General features: G+C 43.2%; 1 long non-coding RNA gene across 1 annotated transcript; it reads right to left on the reverse strand.

Annotated features, from left to right (window-relative positions):
* Positions 1 to 8,700: 8,700 nt before the first annotated feature.
* Positions 8,701 to 20,101, reverse strand: LOC129848807 (uncharacterized). The gene is made up of 3 exons (XR_008758564.1): positions 19,996 to 20,101; positions 16,072 to 16,260; positions 8,701 to 10,715 (listed from the first exon to the last, which is right to left on the reverse strand). It is a non-coding gene; the product is annotated as an uncharacterized LOC129848807 (long non-coding RNA).
* Positions 20,102 to 22,366: the final 2,265 nt, after the last annotated feature.

The raw sequence follows: 22,366 nt of genomic DNA on the forward strand, positions 1-22,366 counted from the left end.
TACAATATAATATACATTATAGGACATATGGTATGTTACAAATTACAATTCATGTTATGTTACGCATTGCTATTCATACAATATGTTACTAATTTGTAATATATTACAAATTCCAATTTGTTGTTGCTAAAGTTAGCCAGGTTAGGGGAAGGGTTAGCTAACATGCTAAGTAGTTGCATGCTAAACTAACATGCTAAGAAGTAGTAAGTAGTTGCAAAGTTGCTAATTAGTTAAAATGCATACATTGGTGTGTTATCATGCTATCCTGCCAGTTCTTCAATATGGTGACACCATTTACCAGAATGCAGCAGCCGCTACTCTTAAACCATTGGATGCCGTCTACCATAGCACCCTTTGCTTTATTACAGGTGACAGTTTTAATACTCATCACTGCATCCTGTATCAGAAGGTCACTTCCTCACGGAAGTCCCATAGATCACTTCATTACTCCCTTCTTGTTTACAAAGCTTCTATCTCCACAAGCTTCCAACATACCTCACTTCCCTCTTGAAATATAAAAAATGAGATACCAGACCCGTTCGCAAGGTTGGTCCCCGCTTCTCTTCAAAGTTTGGTAAATCCACCTTTAGTTTTAACGCATCACAGTTATAGAATACCTTACAAAACAAATTCCACCTGGATTCCCTGGCGCCGATAGGGCAGTTTAAAACTCTGTTGTTTAGGCCTCCCGGGTGGCGCAGTGGTCTAGGGCACTGCATCGCAGTGCTAACTGCGCCACCAGAGTCTCTGGGTTCGCGCCCAGGCTCTGTTGCAGCCGGCCGCGACCGGGAGGTCCGTGGGGCGACGCACAATTGGCATAGCGTCCTCCGGGGTAGGGAGGGTTTGGCCGGTAGGGATATCCTTGTCTCATCGCGCTCCAGCGACTCCTGTGGCGGGCCGGGCGCAGTGCGCGCCAGCCAAGGGGGCCAGGTACACGGTGTTTCCTCCGACACATTGGTACGGCTGGCTTCCGGGTTGGAGGCGCGCTGTGTTAAGAAGCAGTACGGCTGGTTGGGTTGTGCTTCGGAGGACGCATGGCTTTCGACCTTCGTCTCTCCCGAGCCCGTACGGGAGTTGTAGCGATGAGACAAGGTAGTAATTACTAGCGATTGGATACCACGAAAATTGGGGAGAAAATGGGATAAAAAAAAATAAAATAAAAAAATTATAATAATAATCTGTTGTTTAATGAGTTCACTGAAGTGTGCAATTGTTTCAAATGACTATCATAACTTATTGTACTAACCTGATGTTATGTATTTATAGCTGTTTTGTAGCTAAAAAATATATATTTTTGTTTTGGCTGTATTGATGGAATGTTTGTCCTCAGGGCACCATAGCAACTGAGACACTGGGACCTGAATAAAAACAAGTAAAAACAGTAAAACTGTAGAGAAACTCTCCCAACAGACAGAGTCAGACCAGACAGAGGGAAGCAGTACTACCCAGTCAACTGGCAGACTATAGCTGTGTTCGAATACCCATACTTACATACTGTATACTTTTTTTTTTTTTATCCCCTTTTCTCCCCAATTTTCGTGGTATCCAATCGCTAGTAATTACTATCTTGTCTCATCGCTACAACTCCCGTACGGGCTCGGGAGAGACGAAGGTCGAAAGTCATGCGTCCTCCGAAGCACAACCCAACCAAGCCGCACTGCTTCTTTAACACAGCGCGCCTCCAACCCGGAAGCCAGCCGCACCAATGTGTCGGAGGAAACACCGTGCACCTGGCCCCCTTGGTTAGCACGCACTGCGCCCAGCCCGCCACAGGAGTTGCTGGAGCGCGATGAGACAAGGAAATCCCTACCGGCCAAACCCTCCCTTACCCGGACGACGCTAGCCCAATTGTGCGTCGCCCCACGGACCTCCCGGTCGCGGCCGGCTGCGACAGAGCCTGGGGGCGAACCCAGAGACTCTGGTGGCGCAGTTAGCACTGCGATGCAGTGCTCTAGACCACTGCGCCACCCGGGAGGCCCACATACTGTATACTTAATGAGTATATACTACAAACTAGTTAATTTTAGTATACTGTAAACGAACTGTATCGTTTCAGTTGAGCGTACTAGAGCTTTGCCTGTCTACCGGATGCTGTTGCTATGCAACCTCTTGCTAGCTTGTTAGCATAACAAATGACTAGCTAAACATTTTAAGATTTAGAGTGTGTGTTCGTAAATTCCATCTGGAGTGCCAGAGGGCGCTCTGGGCGTTCATAAATTCAGAGCGTTTCGCTCTCGGAGCGTTCAGAGCGCACACTGGACGCTCTGGCCCAGGAGTAGGGTTGATCCGAGCGTTCAACGGCAGTCAAGCACCCAAGCTAACTGGCTAACGTTAGCTAGCTACTTCCAGACACAAATGAGAGAACACCTCACTGACCATTTTACTCGCCATAGCAGAACTGGTTAGGCTGTTTTCATGTTATCCAGAGCGTTGGTGACTGCTGGCAATAATTTATTAGGCATTCTTTTGCCGACGTTTACTGACATTGGCTATATTCAACGGCTGTTGAGTGTTCGTAAATTCATCAGTCATTCTGCACAAATTGTCAGCCAACATAACGTGTAACGTAACTTATTTGAAAAGTCATTACTTGATTACATTGCTTAACATTTTCTTAACATTTGTCATAATTTGTTAAATTAATTAATTTGTATTCGCACTCAATGGACTTCGGCTGCATATTTTACCCCATTTTCTTAAAATCTGAACACGTTGTGAAGCCATGCCACTTTTTTTGAAGAATTGCATTATGGACCCTAAAAGTACAGAAAGTGTCCTCTGTGTGTATACTTCGTATTTTGGCGAATTGCATGATAACTATATCCATACTATGACCAATAAGCATACTATATACTCCCTTCACGTCACAAATAGTACAGTCAGTGCGGTTAGTATGAGTATTCAAACACAGCCTGTGTTTGTTTTTAAAATGAGAAGCCTCACAGAGGGTATTCAACACTACAGGCAAATCCAAGGTCATCTCAATATCTTTACAGTAGAAGCTAACAAAACACACCAAAACTGACCAGGTGCACACTGATCAGTATAGAGAGGTCTCAGACTGGTCTCAGACTTAATTCTAGTCGTCCTGTAGTAATAAAGAGAAGCGGACACAGAGTTATTGTCTTGACAGTCCGGGAACTTTCTTTGAACCTAAAAATAAGTCAGAGTTATACTTAAACTAAATCTTTATTAACTTATTAATAATCAAACACAAATGAACAGAGTGAGTGCTCCCTGAGTGGAGTGAGCCTCTGGGTTATCTACTATCTCAGGATAGGTCAGGATAGCTGCAACCTCAGAGATGACGTACAATGGTTCCAGACACCCACACATCCTGTGCCAGACCTTAGGCCCCAAATACAAGGAACTTGTTGTTTTGTTCAGTACTAAGAACTTAAAAGGACATTTGTTGTTACTTAGTTTCCACCTTGCTAGGAGGGGGTGACTGACACACAGACATTGTGGAGACAAGTGATTGGTTCCCATTACTCATCCCTTCACATGGTTTGCAATAGGTAAAGACACATTCACATATGGAAACAATGTTTCCTTCTGACCTCATTTGCCCTATTCTCTTTCTGATATTCTGCATAGCAACAGGGACATGTGATAGACAAGCCTGACCTCAGGTGACTAGGGCCCATATGAGGGAGGAAGTGCAGCTGCCAACACCAGACACCCAAAGGAGACATTCTAATAACAAGAGTTAACAGATTAAGCATATTCTGCAGATAAGTCATCTTCATTATCTACGTTACTTAGCTAATTCTGATTTCTCCACCACAGTATACTGAACAAAAATATAAATGCAACATGCAACAATTTTACTGAGTTACAGTTCATATAAGGAAATAAATTCATTAGGGCCAAATCAATGGATTTCACATGACTCGGCAGGGGTGCAGACATGGGTGGGCCTGGGAGGGGATGACCACTGAGGAGCCAGGCCCAGCAAAATCAGAATGAGTTGTTCCCACAAAAGGGCTTTAGTACAGACAGAAGTACTCCTCACTTTCATCAGCTGTCTGGGTGGAGGGTCTCAGACGGTCCCGTATGTGAAGAAGCCGGATGTGGAGGCCCTGTATTGGGGTGGTTAAACACTTAGTCTGTGGTTGTAAGGCCAGTTGGACACACTGCCAAATTCGGCAGCTTATGGTAGAGAAATGAACACTAAATTCTCTAGCAGCAGCTCTGGACATTCCTGCAGTCAGCATGCCAATTGCGCGCACGCTCAACACTTGAGACATCTGTAGCTTTGGGTTGTGTGACAAAACTTCACATTTTAGAGTGGCCTTTTATTGTCCCCAGCACAAAGTGCACCTGTTTAATGATCATGGTGTTTAATCAGCTTCTTGATATGCCACACCTGTCAGGGAAATGGATTATCTTGGCAAAGGAGAAATGCTCACTAACAGGGCAGTAAACACATTTTTTGTACAACGTTTGAGAGAAATACACTTTTTGTGCATATGAAACATTTCTGGGATCTTTTATTTCAGCTCATGAAACGTGGGACCAACACTTTATATTTAGTTAACCTTTATTTAACTAGGCAAGTCAGTTAAAGAACAAATTCTTATTTTCAATGACGGCCTAGGAACAGTGGGTTAACTGCCTTGTTCAGGGGCAGAACGACAGATTTTTACTTTGTCAGCTCGGGGATTCGATCTGGCAACATTTTGGTTACTAGTCCAACGCTCTAACCACTAGGCTACCTGCCGCCCCCATATGTTGTGTTTTGATTTTTATTCAGTTTAATATACACAACTGTCTATTTTATTATTTCATAGTAATTTCCTATTTTTCTATTGATTTCTAACGAATGTGGACCAGACCGAGATAATAGAATATTTTCAATGTTTTGGCAATTGAATGTTCACTATTTTGGCCTTTGGAATTTCCATTAAAAAAACTCTAGAATTATTGTTGTCAGTTGTTATTTATTTCATTTAATGTTTAACTTTTTTTTTTTTTTTTTTTAAACCAAACCGACCTTTGATGCAGGCAACACTGAACCATGCATGAAAGCACCAGCTGTTCCCGGATGACTGTATGACCACGATCTCTGTAGCCTTTAAACAGTAGTCTCTTTAAACAGGTTAACATTCACAAGGCCGCCAGGCCGGACGGATTACCACGACGTGTACTCAGAACATGTGCTGACCAGCTGGCAAGTGTCTTCAATTACATTTTCAACCTCTTCCTGACCCAGTCTGTATACTTACATGTTTCAAGCAAACCACCATAGTCCCTGTGCCCATGAACACCAAGGTAACCTGTCTAAATGACTATCGCCCCGTAGCACTCACATTTGTAGCCATGACATGTTTTGAAAGGCTGGTCATGGCTCACACCATCATCCCAGAAACCCTGAACCCCTCCAACTTGTCTACTGCCCCAACAGATGCACAGATGACGCAATCTCTATTGCACTCAACACTGCCCTCTCGCATCTGGATAAAAGGAACACCTACGTAAGAATGATGTTCATAAGGAGCTTATCGAGGACCAAAGGAAACGGAGAGCCAAACACGCCCCCCATTCACATTTTACAGGGATGTAGTGGAGCAGGTCGAGAGCATCAAATTCCTCGATGTCTACGTCACTAAGGACCTATCATGGTCCCAACACACCAACAGTCGTGAAGAGAGCACGACAACACCTCTTCCCCCTCAGGAGGCTGAACATTTTTGGCATGGGCCCTCAGATCTCTCAAAAAGGTTCTACAGCTGCACCATTGAGAGGATCTTGACTGGCTGCATCACTGCCTGGTATGGCAACTGCTCTGCATTCGACTGCAAGGCGCTACAGAGGGTAGTGCGTAGGGCCCAGTACATCACTGGAGCCGAAGTCCCTGCCATCTAGGAACTCTACACCTGGCGGTGTCAGAGGAAGGCACAAAAAAAGGGTCAAACAAGGGTCTTCCGAGTGGCGCAGCGGTCTACGGCACTGTAGTGTTGCAGCGTCACTACAGCCTGGGGTTCGATCGAGCTGTGACAGGGAGTCCCGTAGTGCGGCGCACAATTGGCCCAGCATCGTCCGGGTTAGGGGAGGGTTTGGCCGGGTGGGCTTTACTTGCCTCATCGAGCTCTAGCGACTAGTGGTGGGCCGGGCACCTGCAGGCTGACTTTGGTCGTCAGTTGAACTGTGTTTCTCAGACACATTGGTGCAGCTGGTTTATGGTTTAAGTGAGCTGATGTTAAGAAGCGCAGCTTGGCGGATCATGTTTTGGAAGACGCATGACTCGACCTTTGCCTCTCCAAGCCCGTTGGGGAGACAAGATCGTAATCACGAAATTGGGGACAAAAGGGGGGGGGGGGGGGGGTAACAATTAGCCCTCCACCCCAAAAAAGTCAAATACTCCAGCCAACCAAGTCATAGACTGCTCTCTCTGCTACCGCAAGACAAGCGGTACCGGAGCGCTAAGTCTGGGACCAAAAGGCTCCTGAAAAGCTTCTACCCACAAGCCATAGGACTGCTTTATAGTTAATCAAATGGCTAACCAGACTATTTACATTGATCCCCTTTATTAGTTATGTATCATTTACAATTCATTATTTTGCACTACTTTGCACACACAAACTACACTGATACTCCACGCATGCACACACGAACACACAGCTGCTACTCTGATTATTATATATCCTGATTGCCTAGTCACTTTTACTCCTACCTACATGTACATACTGTATTGACTCGGTACTGTTACTCCTTGTACATAGACTCGTTTTTATTGTGCTACTTGTACTTGTAACAACTGACTAGGTATCGCCCTTTCCCTAAAGTCTACCAGTTGTATTTGGTGCATGTGACCAATCAAATTTGATTTCGCTAACAAAAAACAATTGTATTTCCCATACACAACATAGTATCAAGTATAGATAAGATAGAAACAACTGAATGTGTCTGAATATTACTACACATGTAGAAAACTGATAAGCATTACATCCAGCTTCAAAACAGAAAAGCAACCGTGAAATTGTCTCTGATGCACCCGCACTGCCTGCACTGAAGTCCGTTGACTCAAAGAGCTGACGCCGCCATTTTACAAGCTAATACAATTTTTTTTAAACACGTAAAACGAACTCAGAAATGTTAAGGGAATCTTTATGAAATCTTGACGAAATAATGTAGATTAATTCACTCAAACCCAGTCCTCTCTAACTATGTGACTTATCACGTTCTTCGCTCGGTTCGACACAAAAATAAAAAAATAACACAAAATCTTTACCAAAGTGATAATACCTTGACGGATTTGCAACTTGCATGTTATTTCGATATTAGTACGTTGAAACGTGCTATTACATACCTGTAGTAATACATTTGAAACGGACACAAAACCTTTTGTTTTCACAGCAACAGAGGAAACTATTTTCCGTAGTCTACTTCGAGAACAAAAACTGTAGTATTTTACACAGCAAAGAGCGAGCTGGCGAGAGAGATATGGGAGGGGCACAGGCAGGCATGTCCGCCACGAGGCAGACAGTCAGAACCGTGCATCGGGCTTCTGTCATAAGAGTCAATAAAAAGGGGTCAGTTCGGAAAAAAGAATCTTGTGTGAATCGTCCTCTGGAATAACACACATGCTTGGTTAATAATTACAAAACCAACGTCTCTAGTAATGTCTGAAAGTCTCTAGAAATGCCTGTCAAAATAGGGTTATAACATGGCAAAGAATATGTTTATCATCCCATGGGATCTGTCAAAGCCACACACAGCAGAAATATCACTGAAATATTCTAGTTCCTACACAATCTTTTATATTCAAAGTTTTTGGGGTCACATATGTTGACAATCCCAAGGGTGGATTGTTTCAGCATGATATAGATGCAGTTTAATGGGGTTGGAGAGCTGTGGAGTTTTTGGGGGAGGGTGTGGTAGAAGTTAGTATGGATATGTTGATTTAAATCATTATTCTACAGTAAAAAATGATGCAGACCATAAATGATCTCACACTCTTGCACAGGTGGCAGAATGCACCTTAAGCGTTTGTTTGCAGACCCCCATGATATCATCGAAGAAGCCACCTGGGTAGCTGGCTAGAAACTTCAGTGAGAATTTGAAACAGTTTTTTTTTGCCTGGAGAGAAAGAGGCATGCAGTGTGCGATGCGTGTTCGGCCTTGCGTCCACAGAGACAGGGAGGCATCAGGCCATTCATTGGGAGAAAGACGGACAGAGGAGGCAGACTCAGGAAGACTAGAAGATGGCGGAGGGGATGTGTTGTTTGAAACTGATGGCGTGTCGAGTGGAGATGAGTGAGAAGGAATATAAGGGGAAACTAGAGAAGTGGTCGTGGAGTAAATCCAAGCCTACTGTTCTTTAGATCCATCTAGATACCTGGGAGATCCGTTTGAAGTCTCCATGGTGATGTGTAGGATCCATCTAGATACCTGGGAGATCCGTTTGAAGTCTCCATGGTGATGTGTAGGATCCATCTAGATACCTGGGAGATCCGTTTGAAGTCTACATGAAAATCATAGATGAGTTAATGGGTTTAAGGCTTTTAAACCATTACATATGCATTAGTGAGAATACTGGTGGCTGGCATATTGGCTTGTCCCCATGGTGATGTGTAGAGGTGTAGGGACATGTTTTTAGGAGATAAATAGAAATATACATCTTGAATTTTAAGAAAAAAAACTAAAATAACATTTACAGTATAGAAACCCCAAAAAACAAAGACTGACCAGCACAAATTAATGTAGAACATTTATTTTTCATTAGTAGATCAATCAAGTTCACTACAGTTATCCAAATACATTTATTATCAATGACTAAAATAACAAATCTACAAAATATAAACACAACGTAAAGTGTTGTTTCATGAAGCTGAAATAAATGATCCCAGAAATTCAACAAGTTCAAATGAGCCTCACAAAGCTGCATTATCATGCTGAAACATGAGGTGATGGCGGCGGATGAATGGCACAAAAATTGTGTTTGTTGTCCGTAGTTTATGCCTAACAATACCGTAACCTCACTGCCACCATGGGGCACTCTGTTCACAACATTCACATCAGCAAACCGCTCGCCCACACAACACCATACATATGGTCTGCGGTTGAGGCCGGTTGGAGGTACTGCCAAATTCGCTAAAACAATGTTGGAGGCAGCTTATTGTAGGGAAATGAACCTTAAATCGTCTGGCAACAGCTCTGGTGGGTATTCCTGCAGACAGAATGCCAATTGCACATTCCCTTAAAACATGAGACATCTGTGGCACTGGGTTGTGTGACAAAACTGCACATTTTATTGCCCCCAGCACAAGGTTCACCTGTGTAATGATCATGCTGTTTAATCAGCTTCTTGATTTGCCACACCTGTCAGATGGATGGATTATATTGGCAAAGAAAAAATGCTAACTAACAGGGATGGAAACAAATTTGAGCACAGAATTTGAGAGAAATACACTTTTTGTGCAGATGGAACATTTCTGGTCTTGAAACATGTGACAAACACTTCACATGTTGCATTTATATATATTGTTTCCAGTGTAGATGTTTCAAACAAACAAAGTTGATTAAAAGCAAAAATAATATACCCAAACTAGTGGTGAAAGCTGATCATCACACCATCTCTATCTGATACATGTTGTGATTACCAGCTCATTCCCACAGAAAACTGCAGAAGGAAGCCGTACCACCCAGTCAACCATCACACTCCATTGTTTTAACAAGTGATCCCTCAGAGGGTTTTCAACGCTAAGGGAAAATCCAGGTAATCTCAATATGTTTACAGTAGAATCTAACAAAACACACCAAAACTGACCAGGTGCACACTGATCAGTAAAGTAAAGAGAGGCTAACATTCTATAACGCTCCCTTTCCTCTGCACGGTTCTCCCAGTGAGAAACAACTGGATTACAATAGAGTGTTCTACGCTTTCCTAATTTGATCCAATTCACTTTTACCACTTCTTTTATCAAATGAGAATTAAGTGATGGAGTGACTTTAATCTTAGCTGGTCTGAGAGGACTTCTCTCCTTTATGTATACGTTGGTGTGTTTTTAAGTTGCTCAATTGAGAGAAACTTGTCCCACAGTCAGAGCAGTAGTAAGGCTTCTCTCCTTTATGTATACGTTGGTGTCTTCTTAAATTGCTCAATTGAGAGAAACTCGCCCCACAGTCAGAGCAGTAGTGAGGCTTCTCCCCTGTGTGAGTTCTCTGATGAGATTTTAGCTCAGTTGATGTTTTAAAGCCTTTCCCACAGTCAAAGCAGGAGTAAGGCTTCTCTCCTTTATGTATACGTTGGTGTGTTTTTAAGTTGCCCTGTTGAGAGAAACTCTTTCCACATTCAGAGCAAGAGTAGGGCTTCACTCCTGTATGCATTTGTTGGTGACATTTTAAGGTATCCAATCTGGAGAAACTCTCCCCACAATCAGAGCAGGAGTAAGGCTTCTCTCCTGTGTGTCTTCGCTGATGAGATTTTAGCTCAGTTGATGTTTTAAAGCATTTACCACAGTCAAAGCAGGAGTAAGGCTTCTCTCCTGTATGTATTCGTTGGTGACATTTTAAGGTATCCAATCGGGAGAATCTCCCCCCACAGTCAGAGCAGGAGTAAGGCTTTTCTCCTGTGTGTATTTTTAGGTGTATTTTTAGCTTTGATAGAATTGGGAAAATCTCCTCACAATGTGGGCAGTGGTGAGACCTCTTAGCTCTGTGATCTTCCTGCTGTTGCTCTCTGGATGTAGAGAATGTCTCAACATGGTCTCCTGTGTGAACAACATCAGAAGAACCAGTCAGTTTGTGTGACATACATGTCAATCCCAACTCAGTTGTGATCTTGATCAATGATTTTCTATGAAGCCTTTTTTAAATTAACAGTTTTCAAAGTGTTGAACAGAAACTCAACCTAAAACCCCAAAGAGCAAGCAATGCAGAAGCGCAGTGGCTAAGGAAAAACTCAGTAGAAAGGCAGGAACATAGGAAGAAACCTAGAGAGGGACCAGGCTCTGAGGGGTGGCCAGTCCTCTTCTGGCTGTACCGGGTGACATATGTATTCATATGTGACCGACCGGCTCGATCTTTTTTGTCAAATTTACGGACACGGCCATTCGTAATTTATTCTGCGCTCTTGCACACTCAGACGAGAGTGCTCTGAAATTGGAGTAGATAGCCAGAGCGAATGTACCAGCTACGTCTATCAATAGTTGTTGCAGTGACATAAACATTCTACTGAAATGGTTACTTGCAAAGTGGAGTCTTTTGTTAAAACATGTAGCTAGCTAGCTAAACAATGAACCATAGTCACAACTCTTGCCGTTAGTAACCTGCATGAATCTGCTGGTAGCTAACAAACCAGGTTCAATGTTAGCCAGCTAACAGTAGGCTATAACTAGCAACGCAAATTGCTCTGAGATATGAATAATATTACTACACAGATCATAATGTTAGCTAGCTGACCTAACAGCAGCAGTCAAGCACCCAAGCTAACGTTAGCTAGCTAGCTAAAAGTACACTAACTTGAAATGAAAACGACTTTGACATAATTAGAAACGTGTCATATCTGAAAGTGTAGCTAGCTAGACTATCTTACATGGATGGACACGTCTCCCTCTCTCACTGATGTCATCGTTGCCCTTAGTTTGAAGATGTAATCCAGAGACATGTGTTTTCTCCATCTCCTAAGCTATCATACTCTAATTCCACTGATTTCAAAACTCAGTCCTCCAGAAAGTGGAGATCAACACTTATGGAGTTCCACAACGAAATATATACACTGCTCAAAAAAATTAAGGGAACACTTAAACAACACAATGTAACTCCAAGTCAATCACACTTCTGTGAAATCAAACTGTCCACTTAGGAAGCAACACTGATTGACAATAAATTTCACATGCTGTTGTGCAAATGGAATATACAAAAGGTGGAAATTATAGGCAATTAGCAAGACACCCCCAATAAAGGAATGATTCTGCAGGTGGTGACCACAGACCACTTCTCAGTTCCTATGCTTCCTGGCTGATGTTTTGGTCACTTTTGAATGCTGGCGGTTCTCTCACTCTAGTGGTAGTATGAGACGGAGTCTACAACCCACACACGTGGCTCAGGTAGTGCAGCTCATCCAGGATGGCACATCAATGCGAGCTGTGGCAAGAAGGTTTGCTGTGTCTGTCACCGTAGTGTCCAGAAAATGGAGGCGCTACCAGGAGACAGGCCAGTACATCAGGAGACGTGGAGGAGGCCGTAGGAGGGCAACAACCCAGCAGCAGGACCGCTACCTCCGCCTTTGTGCAAGGAGGAGCAGGAGGAGCACTGCCAGAGCCCTGCAGAATGACCTCCAGCAGGCCACAAATGTGCATGTGTCTGCTCAAACGGTCAGAAACAGACTCCATGAGGGTGGTATGAGGGCCCGACGTCCGCAAGTGGGGGTTGTGCTTACAGCCCAACACCGTGCAGGACGTTTGGCATTTGCCAGAGAACATCAAGATTGGCAAATTCGCCACTGGCGCCCTGTGCTCTTCACAGATGAAAGCAGGTTCACACTGAGCACATGAACACATGTGACAGACGTGACAGAGTCTGGAGACGCCGTGGAGAACGTTCTGCTGCCTGCAACATCCTCCAACATGACCGGTTTGGCGGTGGGTCAGACATGGTGTGGGGTGGCATTTCTTTGTGGGGCCGCACAGCCCTCCGTGTGCTTGCCAGAGGTAGCCTGACTGCCATTAGGTACCGAGATGAGATCCTCAGACCCCTTGTGAGACCATATGCTGACACATGCACATTTGTGGCCTGCTGGAGGTCATTTGCAGGGCTCTGGCAGTGCTCCTCCTGCTCAAAGGCGGAGGTAGCGGTTCCACTGCTGGGTTGTTGCCCTCCTACGACCTCCTCCACGTCTCCTGATGTACTGGCCTGTCTCCTGGTAGCGCCTCCATGCTCTGGACACTACACTGACAGACACAGCAAACCTTCTTGCCATAGCTCGCATTGATGTGCCATCCTGGATGAGCTGCACTACCTGAGCCAATTGTGTGAGTTGTAGACTCCGTCTCATGCTACCACTAGAGTGAGAGCACCACCAGCATTCAAAAGTGACCAAAACATCAGCCAGGAAGCTTAGGAACTGAGAAGTGGTCTGTGGTCACCACCTGCAGAATCACTCCTTTATTGGGGGTGTCTTGCTAATTGCCTATAATTTCCACCTTTTGTCTATTCCATTTGCACAACAGCATGTGAAATTTGTTGTCAATCAGTGTTGCTTCCTAAGTGGACAGTTTGATTTCACAGAAGTGTGATTGACTTGGAGTTACATTGTGTTGTTTAAGTGTTCCCTTTATTTTTTTGAGCAGTGTATATTATTTAAAGCCACGTTAGACAGGATTACCTACACATACTGACCAGCATGCTATATGGCAGACCAATCTGAACTCATCTCTCGGCATGTCCAGCCCACTCATTATCTCAGCCAATGACGGCTAGCGGGAAGGTTGCTGACTTTTTCTGTGGCTAAACCAACTAGGCTCAGAATTTATTTTATTTTATTTGGATTTACATATGGCATACAAGTTTGTTATTAAGGCACATGAAAGTTCATGTTCCAGAAGGCATTTGACAAAAAAAAGCACTGTATGTATTCATATCAGTAGTCTGGTACCGTATGTATTCATATCAGTAGGCTGGTACCGTATGTATTCATATAAGTAGGCTGGTACCGTATGTATTCATATCAGTAGGCTGGTACTGTATGTATTCATATCAGTAGGCTGGTACTGTATGTATTCATATCAGTAGGCTGGTACTGTATGTATTCATATCAGTAGGCTGGTACTGTATGTATTCATATCAGTAGGCTGGTACTGTATGTATTCATATCAGTAGGCTGGTACCGTATGTATTCATATAAGTAGCCTGGTACTGTATGTATTCATATCAGTAGCCTGGTACTGTATGTATTCATATCAGTAGGCTGGTACCGTATGTATTCATATCAGTAGTCTGGTACTGTATGTATTCATATCAGTAGGCTGGTACTGTATGTATTCATATCAGTAGGCTGGTACCGTATGTATTCATATCAGTAGCCTGGTGCCGTATGTATTCATATCAGTAGTCTGGTACCGTATGTATTCATATCAGTAGTCTGGTACTGTATGTATTCATATCAGTAGGCTGTATAATACAAAAGGGGAAAAAACACTTTTCTATAAGTGGGTAACAGTCAATTCCATGTAAATAACAGTCAGTTCAGAAAGTAAACCAAATTCCACATTTTCCTAATTGAAAAGCATTGAATAGAATTGGAATATCAGTCTATTTTCTGAAGTATCTGGTATTGACCCCAACCCTGGTAACAGTGGAAGTCAAGAAGGGACAAAAGGAGTGAAAATTACGAGCATTTTTATATTTCACTCACTATCACAAGGGTTAGTAACTACACAGACTCATTTCATAGAACTTCAAAACACTGTCAGTTTGTCCATTTCCCTTCTTTAGTCTACTCTAAGCACTCAAGATCACTTAAGATGTGTGATGTCCGAATTACAGAATTCAACCAATCAACAGGCTGGGTCATAATTTATAGAGGTCTAACTTATGAAGATAACGTAGCAGTGCCTTCAGAACGTATTCAGACCCCTTCACTTTTTCCACATTTTGTTACATTACAGCCTTATACTAAAATTGATTAAATATTTCCCCCTCATCAATCTACACACAATACCCCATAATGACAACGCAAAAACAGGTTTTTAGAAAATGTTAGCAAATTTATAAAAAATGTAAAACAGAAATACCTTATTTACATTAGTATTCAGACACTTTGCTATGAGACTCGATATTGAGCTCAGGTGCATCCTGTTTCCATTGATCATCCTTGAGAGGTTTCTACAACTTGGAGTCCACCTGCGGTAAATTCAATTGATTGGACATGATTTGGAAAAACACACACCGGTCTATATCAGGTCCCTAAGTTGACAGTGCATGTCAGAGCAAAAACCAAGCCATGAGGTCAAAGGAATTTTCCGTAGGGCTCCGAGACAGGATTGTGTCGAGGTACAGATCTGGGGAAGGGTACCAAAAAATGTCTGCAGCATTGAAGGTCCCCAAGAACGCAGTGGCTTCCATCATTCTTAAATATAATTAGTTTTGAAACACCAAGACTCTTCCTAGAGCTGGTCCCCCGGCCAAACTGAGCAAACGGGAGAGAAGGGCCTTGGTCAGGGAGGTGACCAAGAACCTGATGATCACTCTGTCAGAGCTAACGGAGTTCCTCTGTGGAGGTGGAAGAACCTTCCAAAAGGACAACCATCTCTGCAGCACTCCACCAATCAGGGCTTTATGGTAGAGGCCAGATGGAAGCCACTCCTCAGTAAAAGACACATGACAGCCCGCTTGGAGTTTGCCAAAAGGCACCTAAAAGACAAAGACCACGAGAAAGAAGATTCTCTGGTCTGATTAAACCAAGTTTGAACTCTTTGGCCTGAATGCCAAGCATCACATCTGGAGGAAACCAGGCACCGCTCATCACCTGGCCAATACCATCCCTACGGTGAAGCATGGAGGTGGCAGAATCATGCTGTGGGGACATTTTTCAGCGGCAGGGACTGGGAGACTAGTCAAGATTGAGGAAAAGATGATCGGAGCAAAGTACATTGAGATCCTTGATAAAAACCTCCTCCAGAGCGCTCAGGACCTCAGACTAGGGCGAAGTTCCACCTTCCAACAGGACAACAACCCTAAGCACACAGCCAAGACAATGCAGGAGTGGCTTCGGAACAAGTCTCTGAATGTCCTTGAGTGGCCCAGCCAGAGGCCGGACTTGAACCATAACAAACATCTCTGGAGAGACCTAAAAATAGCTGTGCAGTGACACTCCCCATCCAACCTGACAAAGAATGGGAGAAACTCCCCAAATACACATGCCAAGCTTGTAGCGTCATACCCAAGAATGTAATACTTCTAAAAACCTGTTTTTGCTTTGACATTATGGGGTATTATGTGTAGATGGATTCAATTGTAGTTCTCATCACTTTCAGAATAAGGCTGTAACATAACAAATTGTGTAAAAAGTCAAGGGGTCTGAACGCACTGTATAGTCATGGTAAGAGCAGGTTCTAACAGATTTACCAATCTCCTCCTCCTCTTCTTCATCTTTAATGATGACATTCAGTTCCAGTGTTTGACTGCAGTCTTCCAGCTTCCCTGATGCCATCTCTGGATCCTGCAGTGCAAACTGGGCCCCACTATCACAATCAGGACCCAGTAGGTTTGTCCTCACTGTTTATGTTAATGGCCTCAGACTTAATCGGAGTCGGCCTGTAGAAGTAAAGACAAACGGACACAAAAGTTATTTTCTTGACAGTTCACTTTCTTTATTCTGTAAAAATATATTCTCTTTGTTCTTGTTCAATTATGTCATTTCAGTAGATCAGGTAGCTAATCCTTTTTTTTTTTACCCCTTTTTTCGCCCCAATTTCATGGTTTCCAATTGGTAATAGTTACAGTCTTGTCTCATCGCTGAAACTCCCGTACGGACTCGGGAGAGGCGAAGGTCGAGAGCCATGCGTCCTCCGAAACACAACCCAACCTAGCCGCACTGCTTCTTGACACAACGCACATCCAACCCGGAAGCCAGCCGTACCAATGTGTCGGAGGAAACGCTGTACACCTGGCGACCTGGTCAGTGTGCACTGCGCCCAGGACCGCAACAGGAGTCGCTAGTGCGCGATGCAGTGCCTTAGACCACTGCGCCAACCGGGAGGCAGGTAGCTAATCCTTGGCAAAACATTCATTCACATTAGACACAAAGTAAACATTTTAAATTGCACAAAATAAGTGCACTTAATCTGTAGTAGATTTCCTCAATTCACATAAATGCATAAATGACTAAAAAAATATTTACTACAAGGTTGCAGTATGATTTTGGCAGTACTATGAGAAAATGTTATGAATAACCTTCACTGTATCATTTCACTAACAAAAGGCAAATTTTATTTCCCGTTCACACCACAGTAAGACTTATCAGGGTTCGTAGAGCGGCAAGTCAAATTCAAGGACTTAAGGAGGCACTACCTGCACTGAAGTCCGTTGATGCAGACCTCCTATGGTATCATGGTGGTCCGCAAACAAACGTTTAAGGTCCATGTCTGTCTAATTCTGTACTAAGAAAATAAACCAAGAAATCCCTATTAACTTCTACCACACCCTCCCCTTCCCCAAAAACCCTGCCACACCCCCAATAAACTTTATAAATAGATCCCTTTCTGAGTTTGCAAACATTGGGGTCTATATCATGCTGAAACAATCCACCCCCAGGTTATCCAGCTTATCAAAAACCATACCGACAGTAACATCTGTTACCCCCAACAACTCTGCTGCAGTTTACAAGATAACTTTCAACCTGTTATTTCTGCTTTACACAATCCAAGATGTTGATAACCTTACCAATGAATGCTATGAAGTACATATTATTCACTATTAAAGTATCTTTGTCAAAGCACATTTATGGGCACAAGATTTCTGAACAGCCTCTCGAAACCATGTCAGGACTAGTAGAAAAAAAAGTTCTGACAGTAGGTCCTCTTACTACAGAACCAGCCATGGAAGCTCGATCAGTCTGACAGTAGGTCCTCTCACTACAGGACCAGCCATGGAAGCTCTATCAGTCTGACAGTAGGTCCTCTTACTACCGGACCAACCATGGAAGCTCCATCAGTCTGACAGTAGGTCCTCTTACTACGAGACCAGCCATGGAAGCTCCATCAGTCTGACAGTAGGTCCTCTTACTACAGGACCAACCATGGAAGCTCCATCAGTCTGACAGTAGGTCCTCTTACTACAAGACCAGCCATGGAAGCTCCATCAGTCTGACAGTAGGTCCTCTTACTACAGGACCAATCATGGAAGCTCCATCAGTCTGCACTGTAGTTCCACCAGTCTGTTTTACAGCCTCTGCATATGATACATCATGAGGGATTCTATATCTCTGAGCATCTCTCTGCACCTGGCATCCACCAAATGCTGCTCTGTGTCCTCCACACAATTGCAACACTTAACCGTCACATTGCTCCAACATTCACCGTAATCATGTTCCCCACCAAACTCGGCACATCTTTTCACTCAACAGCTACATGTCCCATTCTTTGGCATTTAAACACACTGTGATGATTGACTGTTGCTGCTCCAGTTTCAACTGTTCTGCTATGGAACCCTGACCTGTTCACCGGACGTGCTACCTGTCCCAGACCTGCTGTTTTCAACTCTCTAGAGACAGCAGGAGCGGTAGAGATACTCTCAATGATCGGCTATGAAAAGCCAACTGACATTTACTCCTGAGGTGCTGACCTGTAGCACCCTTGACAACCACTGTAATTATTATTTGACCCTGCTGGTCATCTATGAACATTTGAACATCTTGGCCATGTTCTGTTATAATCTCCACCCAGCACAGCCAGAAGAGAACTGGCCACCCCTCATAGCCTGGTTCCTCTCAAAGTTTCTTCCTAGGTTCTGGCCTTTCTAGAGAGGTTTTCCTAGCCACTGTGCTTCTACACCTTGCTGTTTGGGGTTTTAGGTTGGGTTTCTGTAAAGCACTTTGTGACATCAGCTGATGAAAGAAGGGCTTTATAAATACATTTGATTGGTTTATTGATGAGGCTGGGTCAAATTCTCTGACATTGAAGCTAAGGAATCCTATTCTGTACTTTTCCAGACAAAACCTTCTCAAACCTCAACAGCACTGATAAGCTTTCACTTCTTTAACCCTCTTTCCTACTGATCAACCTTTAGGCTTCAACCACTCTGTCTCCTTCACATGTTCTTTAACATGATCATCCATGGACATAGATATTGGGACCTCAGATTACTCCCTTCAATTTAGCATAAGCTCCAGGGTCAAGGTTTCTGAGCTTTGTCCCATTTTGATTTTCCAATTGAAGAATCTTCCCTTGCTGAACCTGACTAGCACATGATATTAACAATCTACCATTTTCAATGAACGGCCCAGTTTAACTTCACCTGTCTTTATGCCTTGGTTTATCAGATAGGGTGTAAATGAGGCCCTGTGGTCTCCTCAAACACCATCCCAACTTTCCACTGTGACACATTATTACTCTAGCTCCCTACCTTGGGCCTCTTTAGAGTTTCTATACTACATGCACCTCTGCTTCCAGTACCATTATCTCTGTTCTTCCTATGTCTTTCCACTACAGACCATTCACATACTAGGCCCTCATCCTCCCACTCCATATCAGAAATGTCCCCCAAATTTGTCGCATTTCAGCACAGCTCTCTCTCCATTTCCATTATTTTAGGAGTGTCAAACTCATCCCATTGAGGGCCGAGCCTCCCAGGTTTTCGTTTCTTCATTTCAATTAAAACCTAGACAATCAGGTGAGGGGAGTTCCTTTCTAATTAGTGACCTTAATTCATTAATCAAGTATAAGGGTGGAGCGAAAACCCGCAGACACTTGGTCCTCCATGGAATGAGTTTGATACGTGCTCTGATTCATCCGCATTAATCGACGCCATTCCATGCAGTTGGCCTCTCTCTCCAAATGGTGAAGGATATCTTCAGTTAGCTTCCCTCTATTTTGACACACCATTTCACCACGAGCAATCTCCTAGAAAGACGACCGAAACCGTTGAAGCCGCCATTTGACGAGCCTCGTCCGAACCATCCTGATCTCGCGAGCTTACATTAACGAAACAGTGTATGTAAACTCGCGAGATCAGGATAGTTCGGACGAGGCTATTTATCAACTCATAAACATTTTACACAAAACTAAGAACATGTAAAAACGAACTCAAATAAGTGGAATCTTTATGAAATTACTTTGACGAAATTATGTACATACAACTCAGACAAACCCAAAGTCTAGCTACATGACTTGTAAAATCGTTTATAATCACGTTCTTCACTCACTCCGTTTGACCCCAAAACAACACATATAATTAAAACCTTTACCAAACGTGATAATACCTTGACGGATTTGTTACCTAGCATATTATATATTCTTCGACGTTAGAAAGTTTAAACGTGCTATTACATACCTACAATAATACAGTTGAATCGGACACAACCACTAACGACATAACAGCATAGTTCTGTCGTTTTCTACCCGGAACTTCCTGTTCCCCACGACGATAGTGCCACAGCGTCATCTTCTTCTCTGGTATACTGACATTTACACAAATATAACGTGTCTGCCTCCACCTACTGTACGGTTAGTAAACTGTAGAAATAAATCCATGTCCATTGCGGAAACAACGACATCAAAACAAAATACATAAATAGATCAATAAAAACACCCCACTCCTTCAGTCACAGTTCTCTTCAAATCACATCCCTACACAGTCTCATAGGCCTCGTAGGGAGGAACATCTTCAGTCACAGTCCTATTCAAATCACATCCCTACACAGTCTCATGGGCATCGTAGGGAGGAACATCTTCAGTCACAGTCCTATTCAAATCACATCCCTACACAGTCTCATGGGCCTCGTTGGGAGGAACATCTTCAGTCACAGTCCTATTCAAATCACATCCCTACACAGTCTCATGGGCCTCGTAGGGAGGAACATCTTCAGTCAGTATTCCCTGCAATCAGTGATGTAAAGTACTTAAGTAGAAATATTTTAAGTATTAAGTAAGTAGTTTTTGGGGGTATCTGTACTTTACTTTTGATATTTTTGACAACTTCAACTTTTACTCCACTACATTCCTAAATAAAATAATGTACTTTCTACTCCATACATTTTCCCTGACACCCAAAATTACTCGTTACATTTTGAATGATTAGCAGGACAGGTAAATTGTTCAATTCGCGCATCACTACTGTATCTGATCTGACGGACTCACTAAACACAAATGCTTTGTTTGTAAATGATGGGTGTGATTTTACATTCAATCTGGAGTGCCAGAGTGCGCTTGGGCGTTCGTAAATTCAGAGCGTTGTCAGATTGTCAGTTCGTATCGCTCTCGGAGCGTTCAGAGCCACACTTGACGCTCTGGCGGAGGAGTAGGGTTGATTCAAGCGTTCTGACCTCACAACGGCAGCCAAGCATCCAAGCTAACTGGTTAACATTGGCTAGCTTGCTAGCTATTTCCACTACAAATGAAAGAACACTGACCATTTTACTCGCCTTAGCAGAGCTGGTTAGGCTGTGTTCATGTTATACAGAGCATTGGTGACTTTAACTGAGCTACAGGCAACAATTTCATTACGCCTTTTTTGCCGAAGTTTACTGACACCGGCCGTTTTCAAGGGGTGTTGAGCGTTCGTTTGTCATCAATTATTCTTCCCTCTGGCAGCCTCAGACCAGTGCTCTGAAATCGGAGTATATAGCAAGAGCGAATTTAGAAACGCACCCTGAGTGTTGGAGTGTGCCCCTTAGATTTAAACTACAATAAAATCGTGCTGTCTGGTTTGCTTAATATAATGAATTTGAAATGATATGTACTTTTACTTTTGATACTTAAGTATATTTAAGCAATTACATTTACTTTTGATAATTATGTATATGTTTAACTAAATATTTTTTTACTTTTACTCAAGTAGTATTTTACTGGGTGGCTTTTACTTTTACCTTGATAGGAAAGGACTCAAGTATCTTTACTTTTACTCAAATAATACAATTGGGTATTTTTTCCACCACTGCCTGCAATGCTTCCAATGTTAATTCCTGAACTCCCAGAAACCTTTCAGCCGCACGTACAATTCACCTACAATCGGTATCCTTCAACCGGTAAACAACATTATGAATCTCAACAGGTTGCTGGCCATCCACTGCCATAGCTTCCTCAGCACCAATCGCTCTTTCAACTATTTCCCGGGCCTCCAAGTAGGAGAACTACTGTACAGTTTCTTGATGTGGATGTTCCCTGATATAAGAAAAATTGATAAATGCAATTGGTCAGATCCGGTGTTATGAAACTGATGGAGTTTATTTTGTATTGAAGTAGGCACATAGCATACATAACAGGTTAGGATAATTAAAGTGGCAGTTAGGTGAATTAGCTTGGCAGGTTAGGAGTCTGAGGTTAAGCTTAGGAAAAGGTTGAGGGTTAGGGATTTGTTTACCATGCAGGTTTGGATAACTAACATGGCGGTTAGGAGACTGAGATTAAGGTTAGGAAAAGGGTTAGGCTTAGCTACAATGCTACATCTGTCAACAAGTGTTGTTCCAACGCAAAAGAAACGGCCACGGACCAATGGGGAGCATCAATTGGTGTAAACTTGATATCATGAAACACCCGATATCAGAGAACGCCCCTAATTGCGGTCTGCAATTACACCCTTCTCGGATCAAGGGGCCAGGCTTCCAGTCTATAAGCATGCTTTCCACTGTGCTCAGAGGGCATTTTCCGTACTGCAGTTCAGCTGAAGCACGGCCCAATTCCCATTGATGGCCCCATAGCGAAGT

Source organism: Salvelinus fontinalis, unplaced genomic scaffold (assembly GCF_029448725.1).
Source record: "Salvelinus fontinalis isolate EN_2023a unplaced genomic scaffold, ASM2944872v1 scaffold_1195, whole genome shotgun sequence".
Classification (NCBI taxonomy): Eukaryota; Metazoa; Chordata; class Actinopteri; order Salmoniformes; family Salmonidae; genus Salvelinus; species Salvelinus fontinalis.